Raw genomic sequence first — 8,832 nt, 5'->3', positions numbered from 1 at the left:
GACAAGAAAGTGAAGAGAAATGATTAAAGGAAAAGATAATTTTGGTCTTGCTTTCAGAGCCTGAATATTTTTGGGCATAGTCAAATTGTTAACCTGGCCTCAGGGGCTTCTCAGCAAGATTGCCGGAAACTCCTTTCTTACATGGAGGTAACTGGCTTCCAGCTCAGCATGTTGGAACAGGAATTACTCCCAAGCTACCAGAAGAGTTGAGAGGCTGGCAGGAAGGGGCACAAATGCTTGGGCTTATGGAGCTTCTTGTGTGTGTATTTATGGCTTGTACGTTAGCCGTTCCCTGTTGTTTTCTCATTAATTTTTCTGACCCCTAGCTGTGGCCAAAGGTGAGAGGAATGGCAACCTGGATTCAACCAGTGAGTAGCTGGCAGGGGCCTCTCGGCCATCCGCTGATCCTGGGCTCTTTCTCCTGTCTCCTGTAAGGAGGTGTGAGTCAGCCCTTGTGGATCTCTGCCTTCCTCGCTGTGGGAACTGGGGAGATGCCATAGCTCCTCTGTGCAGCATCTATGTCATGCTTCCTTAGTTGCGATCAGGTTTAGAGATGGCATTGAGCAAAGAGTGTGAAGACCATCCCTGGAAGCAGTGAAGGGGATATTTTTCAGAGAGGGCAAATTAATTATGAGCGAACGGTGAGTATAAATATTTGATGAAGTGGTGGATATGTCTGTGATACCTTAAATAGCAGAAACATTTGGATAATACAGGTATTAGAGGAAGCTCTGGAGTGGTGTGGGGGGATGTGACCTTGTTCTGTGCACCAATGTGGTGCTTTTCCTAACAAGTGTTCCATAATGTGGAGTTTTGCATGGCTCTATAAGGGGTCCATTTGAGCCTGGTATTGAATCTGCGTTATGTGGTCAGATGATTCTGTGTGTAATCTTGTGAGTGTGGTAAAAACTCAGTACTGGCTTGGTTAGACTAGGTTCAGGATTGCACAAGCACTTTTTGCTTCCAGATCTTCATCTTGGAAGTAGTAGAAATTGTAATTTTACAAAACTGTGTCAGAGCTCCGTTCCTTGCTGGAACGCTGCATGGTTCCAGCTTTGGAGACTTTATTATGGCATGTTTAAGAATTAGTGGTTAATGGGAAGTTGCACAGCAGTAGATGGCTTTCCTCTGTTAGGGAACATGATGGCTGTTGGATTCTTACCCTAAAAATAAGGGATGGAGGTGAAAAACTTTGTTTGGAAATGTTCTGATGTCTGAAAATTGTTCTTCTTACCTCCTCCTTCCTACTTCCAAGTAAGCTTGGGCCGATAGAAAAATAATAGGATATTCAGAAAAGATATTTCAAATTCTAATGAAAAGGGTTGCTATTCCTCAAAGGAAACCAGTGGCTCCCTTCCTACCCCCCTCAGTATTTTTTGATGTTTAAGTGTTCTAGACCAAGAAGAGTATTTAATCTGGAGCTTGCAGCAATCCTTTGTAAGATGAAATCTGGGTTGGCAAAGCAGAGCAAGTTTCAAGAAATAACCAGAAGAATGTTCTCCAAGTGTTTGTTTGGTTTTTTTTTTTTTAATTATTTTTAATACATGTTTTTCATATGCAGATATAGAGAGCTGAGTCCTATTAATGAAAAAAAAAGATGTTCCTAAGACCTCAACCAGGAACTGAATTTGCAACTCCATATTATTTTTCCCTTTTGGAAACTTAATAGTTTCTTAGCAAACAGTGTTTGCTTAGAATAATTATAGTGTTGAGTAGTTTATTCTATTTTGAAGCTTCACTGCCTCTGATGAATGTCTATTTAGATAGAAGGGACTGTAGAATAGCTGCCTCTGTTGTCAGCTCTCAACTTACTGTGCACACTTGCCTTAGGCAGAGGCTGTTTGCTATATAACGCTCTTGCCATTTTTGCTTTAAAGGGTGTTGTCCCCCACAGTTTTATCTTTGTGTAGGAAGACATTTGGCCATATTCCCTTCTGACAAAAATGATCTGCTTTTCAAAATAGGGTCTTAGGCAATTGTTGCACGTGATGGATTCTGTTCTAGAAGAATATGGGTTGATACGTGTAGTTAATAAGGAACACACTGCATGTATACAGTATCTTCCACAAAAGTCTGGCAAAAGAGAGAAAAATAAAAAGGTGATGGTCACAGAGCATTTGTTCCTATCTGAGCCCTAATAAGTTTTGCTGTACTGATTATTTTGTATCTGTATCGTGTTACTCCAGTTTTGTTCCTTTCAAAGGAGTTTTAGCTTCCTGAATGTAATGCGGTCTTCCCTCATCATTTGACCAGAGCGGCTTGATAGCCTGTAGGGCCAAAAAGAGGCCCTGGAGAAATCACAGCAGAGAAGTTTGTTTGGGGAGCAGTTAAACGTAGAATAATCAGCAAAAATAGGTTAATAGAAAGACATGTTAGTGTCTGTTGTTTAAAGGGCAGAATGCTTGATACATCCTGTGAACAGTATCAACCTCTACGTGATCAAATTCCATGAGTAGTGTCTTGCAGCATTTTTCTTCTGGCTTTCATCAAATAAAAGATCAATGCCAGTTTATCTGCAAGTACCTAATGTTAACAGGTTTTTTGAGCTCAAAAATATTTGTATTTCTGACATTTATACTGATGGGAAAGATGGTAAGTGCCTAGTGGAAAAAGATAGACAAGTCATGGATCCAAGAACCTTTTCAGTACCTGGCAAGAGACCTTGCTTGCCTCTGGGATTCAGGATGGTCATTTTATTACAGAGGATTATTTCTACAATAAACTGGCCAAAGAAGAAATAAAGCAAACTTGGTAGTCTCATGCAGACTAAGAAGAAATATTGCTTGTTTATTGAATCTCTTGTATCAGAAGGATTTGCCCTTAAGGTTCAGAACACTGCATGCAAATTTGGGATATTGAATCTTGTGAGCAATGAATTCTATCAAGATATACAAATGTCTGTAAGGCAGCTCTAGCCTTGGGGAAAAAACTTGTAAGGGGTGCCAGTGTCATTCTGTTAGACCAGCTAATCTTTTGGGGGCAAACTTGCATGTCTCTCGTCTTCCCTCACACCTACCCTAACCAAAGCAGTTCATCTTTTACAGTGACACTCCTTTTTTTCTGAGCCTCGTGTATTTCTTTAGATCGTTACAACTGTAGTCCTACTACTGTTGTGGCCTTGAAAAGGTGTTCTGTAAGTTGGGTTTCAAGGACCTCCTTGGACAAGGAAGGTGTATAGCTAAGCTATTAGCATAGATGGACTTAGCTGAGTTCTGTTAGTGAGTTAGGAGTGACTAGGATTCTAGTATTGAAGAGCTACAGGCCAATCTTGTGATGATGATACTGAAATTCAATCACTCACCTACTCCTTTCCTTGCAAGCTGTTGTTTGGACTATTGTCTTTATTTTGTCAAGAACAATATTTTCTTTAGGTTTGCTCTTGGTTTTATTCCAACAGAAGGTCTTTCTAAGCCAGAAGGTGGGTTGCTGAGTGCCTTCATGATTTTGTCATAAGCACTTTCCAGAATTTTGGGTTTTTAAAGTTTACTATTCTTTGTTTATAGACCACACATTTGAAAGTTTTATGTGGAGGCTGAGATCTTACTGGTAGATTTCTCCAAAAGGGAAAAACTATACAAAGAAGTTACACTGTCACTGTATTTCCCTGACCCCCAATTTCTATCCATTTTCTCGCATGTTAATATGAAAAATCTGAAAATCAGTGTTTCATGTATTTCTTTCTCAAGTCTTTTCTTTTCAGTCTGATTTGCCTGTCACATATAATAGAGAAGTACAGCCTGACTTGAATGATTGGAAGGCCATGTTAGCACATCTTGGAGACTTTTGAAGACGGGAGGGTGTTTTTATTGACTATTTACATTATTTTTATAGAATAACTTCTTTTTATGATGTGAAGTATTCCTGTGATGTGCATAGTAGTTTAGGACTGCAATCAGATTTTTTGTATTCTTGTTGAGGAGAAGCCTTTGAATACTACTTTAAGGGTGTCTTACAAATAGAACAGTGGAAAAATAGTCTTTTTTTTTTTTTAACTGTCAAACCGGTTCCTCATCTTGTATACATGGTGTCATGGTAGCTGAGGAGGTGACAGAGAAAGGCAGGAATATAAGGTCTTGGATAGGGGGAAATGATGGTATCAGAAGCATCAGAAAAATTACATTTTTATCCTTTAAAACATGAATGTACATGGTAGCGTTTCAGATCCTCACACAGTTTCCTGCTCACGTAAACCTTCCTTCTCTTCCCACGAGAATTTTTGTTTTGTGGTTCTGCCAAGCTTGTTGCATCACCAGTAGTGTATGTTGGGCTATCGCTTCTTAACTGAAGTGATTCCTGTGGCTTTCATTAAATAGGAAAAGTGCTTCTCCTTATTAGGGTACATGTTCAAAAGCACCTGATATTGAATAATTTTTAAAAGACTTTACAAAAAAAAAAAGGGCTAGCAAATGACAAAAGTGGATTCAGGTTTGTGAGGATTACTCTAACAGATGGGGTTGGGAAATGTGCTAGTTTATTTGGGGTTGGTTTTTTTTTTTTTTTACTACTTAAGGGCTATATTCAATATTTCCCAAGTCAAAAATAATTCGGAAACTTTGAATTGGACCATAAATATTTTAATTCCTGCCATTTCTTTTGTATTGCATGCTGATGTGATGCTTTGAACGCAAATGTAAGTGCATGTGCCTGTACGGTCTGTCTGGCACGGTGAGTTGGCTGCAGGTGCAGATCCATTTGCAGGATGAACCGGACACGAGGGTGAGTCTGGCATGTCAAAATACATCCAAAAATGTTTCAGACATGTCCTGGAGGTCAGCTCATACAAGACGAGTTGCGGTGACACACTGCTGTATATTCTATCTCATCTACATCTGTTCAGAGCAGTTTTGCAAAGGAGTTGTTCTGTGGTTTGGGAGAGGCTTCAGTGTAACTGCTTCATTTGTGGCGCTCGTTTGGATCTTAAGAATAAAATGAACCTTCATCTAGCAATTAAAATGTATTGCACTATTAATCTAGAATGCACAGAAGATTTCAGCGTTGTGCTCTTAAGCTCAAATATAGCAAACTGTTTTCACAAAAGGGTTTCAGTGCTGCTTTGATAGAGGAGGTGTTCATCATGTGAGGGAAAGCGTGGAAACTAGGAAAATTGGGAGAGAAGGGTGGGTAGGGAAGGCTGGAAGGGGAGGAGGGTTTTGGGCAGAGCTTCCAAGTCCCTGAGGGAGGAAAAAGGCAGAAGAGGCTGCTGACTTAACACTGTTTTCCTGACTTGTCAGAGGAGTTCTTGTTCTCTTAATTTCTTTAGCCCTGTCCTGCCCTCCAGCTGTTTGGTGTGAAGTGCAGTGAGGAAGGGCTCCTCTCTGCTGGCTTTCTGAAGGGTGAGAGCTGTGGGAGGAGGGACTTCTGATTAGCTCTGAGCAAGGAGCGAGCTGTGCAGGGGTGGTGGGGATGTTGCATGAGAAGACAGCTCTTAGGAGGAGAGCAGGTGAGCTGCTCTGTCCTTCCCAGCAGGAGAGCGACAGCAGGTAGGGCAGGCTGGGTGGTGAGAGAGAGGAATGGAGATGGCATTGGGGCAGTGCTGCACCTGCTGTGAGGCGAGTGCTGAGCAGGGAAGTGTGTGTCAGAAAGCAGGTCTGCGGATGTGTCAGGGCCTGCCTCTCTGCCTCTTTCCTTCACAGAGGATGGCTATGGTCTTGTTAGTTGCTGTTGTGGTTTTTACAAATGGCTTGTGAAGTTGGTCTTCAGAAGTCTCAGGCTCTCTCCCCACACACACACTTCTCTGGAATAGTTTTGAAGACTTGTAAGATATTTTTTTTATCAGGTGGTACGCATACTGAAGATAGGAATTCAGATAAACGTTGCAGTCTACAACTACATGTGTGTATACTGAAGATGATTACCTTGTTATTAGGTGTCAGCTGGATTTTCCAAGCCTGTGTGTGACAGAGGGAGAAGAAAAGATGTACCTCTCTACAAAGTTTGTTATAAGTGGTGCTGTTCTGTGTGAAGAAAACTTGAGTATCTGCAGATCTAATTATATAGATCTGATGTTTGTTTTTAAGGTGGTTTTTTGGGCTAATCAGGTCTTCATAGCTGAAGTGCATCCTGCAGTATATGAGATTGCAGTGCTTGGTCTCTGCAGGAGCTCAGGAAACTTTCTCCTCTTGTGACAACAACTGAATATGTTGCATCTCTTTGGCAAGGGGAGATCTCTAGCAGAACGGCTGCTTTGGATATTACCTAAGATGAGGACTGAGAATCTAGTTCTGCAATACAGGCTGCTGCTTTTGTTTACTGGGATCGTGGCAGAATCTTCTTTTGATTTTTTGCTTGGGACTTAAGATTCAACATAAATCGATTATGTGAAAAAGAAGAGCTAGATTTTATATTGTATCAATGACTTGCTCTGATTTCTTAAATGTTTCCGGCTTTGCAACTCTTCCTGACTTCTGCTCGCTTGTAAATGTCTTGGCATGTGTGGGAAAGGTGATCTGCATTTTGCTGTGGAGAGGAGGTTTCACAGGCTTGATTTTGCAAGATTGCGTTGATGAGAGGAGAGAGAAAGGTGCCTTGCTCATTTCCTCTAATTGAAAGGAAAAGGCATATTAGAATATGGTGAATTTTCCTTTTCCTTGAGGGGAGTTAATCTTCTCTTACCGGTTCAGCTGAATACCCAGATAGCTCTAGCTCTCACATGTTTCAGCTTGAACCCTCTATTTCGCTGTAGTTAACTGTGTTTAGATGTTTCATCAGATGTTGGGCTGATCCTGTCGGTATTACTGAGAGCAGGAGCCTGCCTGTGTGGGAAGCATCGTGGGTTTTTGACACTGCTAGCTTTTTCCAGGTCTTCACTTTTTCAGGAAATACTGAAAAATACTAGGTAACAGAGAAAATTGTAGTGCTGAAAACCTCAGGGTCTCGTTCCTGAAAATAGACTGTCTTCAGCTGTGTTGCCTCAGTTCATGCCTACCTGTCTGTCTGGGTAACTTGAGGGCAGGTGAGGAGGGAAACCCAGCTGTGTGGGCAGATGATGTGATGTTTCAGTAGGTGGCAGTCCTCCTCTGAATCAGTCCAGGGCCAGTAGGGAGCCTGGTGGCAGAGGGAGGCAGGGAGAGAGGGGGGGAAAAAGAGGGAGCAAAGTCTTTCTATCAGTGCCATCTCGTGGGCCAAGCACAAATACACCACCCTGAGCACTGGTGGCTTGGAAGGAAGAGGGACATCCCTTCTGGTGCAGGGTGGGTTTTCCATGCGTGGCTCTACCCCACTGGCAGCCTTTGCTGGGGGGAGTGGGGAGAGTGTGTCTGGGCAGCCCAGTGGCCACTCTCTTTGCTCCCCTGGGTGGGCTGCTGTGGAGAGCTGCAGTGTCCCAGCGGGCAGGCTGGCATTGCCCTGTCCTTTGGGGCCAGCGGGAGGGAGGGGAGGTGTTCTCAGAGTACCCTGTGCTTCCTGATGGACTGGGGCCAGAGGTTCACATTTAGCAGGGGGAATTCTGATTAATCCTCCTCCTCCCTAAATTTCAGCTGAAGTGGAAAAAAAACAACAAACATCTTCCAGTTCTTTGACTGTTGTGTGTTTCGCACAGTGTAGAGTGTTGCTCTGTTTCATCATCCAGTTGGCTGCGCTTCTTTGAATGAAGTGGAGTATTTAGAAACTATGAAGTAGCAGTTGCTTTAGAGTCCGATTTAGAAACAAAACATTAAAAACTGAGCCAAGCCACTGCTGCAAAACAAATCCTCAGTGCTACTTGCTTCACCGGCCCTATGAAAGGTAGAGTGTAGTAATGCAAATGCCTTAGGTGCAGTAATGAAGGAAAAAAATAGAGGGGGGGAAAACCCAACAACAAATATGTGCCATTACTGGCTGGTGTACTTCCTGTTGTGAAGGATGCCTTCACAGATCCTCTTCTGGTAATGCTGAGTAATTTTTAATATATATATTTTAAAATTTTTATTCCTCTGCCCCCCACTGTCTTTATTTTCTACCTCCTACCCCTGACTTACTTTCCTTAAGGAAGAAGGCATGAGAGTGATAATCAGACTAGTGGTGGTTAGTGAGAACATGATGATGACATGCTTAATAGGTTTTTTTTTCAGATACATACATGTTAAATATCTTGCAAAAATCCTGCCTGGTCAAGTCTTCTCCATGTGATGTCCACTCTTGCTTCACAAGAACTCCTAGGCTGTTTTCCATGATGATTTTAGAGAATTGTTAGCTGGAAGTGCCAGCAAAAGTAGTATCTCTTGTTCTTTTAGGCTGGTACTGCTGAAAAACAAACCATTGCCTTAGCTTTAATTAAATTTTAACTTCCTTTTTCCCCCCTATTCTCTCATCTCCCCAAAAAGGGATCTTAGCTGGCTTGATTCCTTCATGCAGATCAGTCAGCAGGTGAATGGAAGGGGAGTGTGTGAGGGGCAATTTTCTTTTGATGGCATTTGCAGCGTTGGAAAAAATTAGACAGTCCTCAGTTTCTAGGGTGTCTGAAGTGTGCCAAGACTTGTCTAAATAGGACCCTGGTGCACTAATACTGTTTGTGGTGTTTTGGTTTTTTTTTTTTCGTTTTTTTTTTTTTCAAGTTGCCCTCTACAAAGTTTTAAGAATAGGGGCTCTAGGTGTCCCAGAGCAGAGTTTGAGTGCTGGTGCAAATGCTTTCCCCTTGTCCATCTGTGAAGCAGGGCTTCCAGAGGTGCTGAACGGCTTCCTCTGAAGCCATGAAAATTAAATCAAATTGAAATAACAAAAATATTCAACGGTGGGATTATTGGTGACTCAGTGTAACATTAACTGGTGGTGAATTTATGTGTAACCAAGGGGGCCAGTTTAACTGGTGTCAGCAGCTAAGAGGAGGTCTGCTCCCACTTCTGCTCTCTCCTGCCC

At 42.2% G+C, this 8,832-nt stretch overlaps 1 protein-coding gene across 1 annotated transcript in view; it reads left to right on the top strand.

Moving 5' to 3' along the window:
• Positions 1-622: 622 nt before the first annotated feature.
• ARHGEF7 (Rho guanine nucleotide exchange factor 7) overlaps positions 623-8,832 on the top strand; it is a 138,187-nt gene continuing 129,977 nt past the window's right edge. The window contains exon 1 of the mRNA XM_014944127.1: positions 623-641. The gene's annotated coding sequence lies outside the window, so the exon portion shown is untranslated. The remainder of the gene's footprint in view (positions 642-8,832) is intronic.

This window comes from Calidris pugnax, unplaced genomic scaffold (assembly GCF_001431845.1).
Source record: "Calidris pugnax isolate Ruff unplaced genomic scaffold, ASM143184v1 scaffold69, whole genome shotgun sequence".
NCBI lineage: Eukaryota > Metazoa > Chordata > Aves > Charadriiformes > Scolopacidae > Calidris > Calidris pugnax.
Note: the sequence above shows the minus strand (reverse complement) of the source record. Positions and strands in the feature narration are given on the sequence as shown.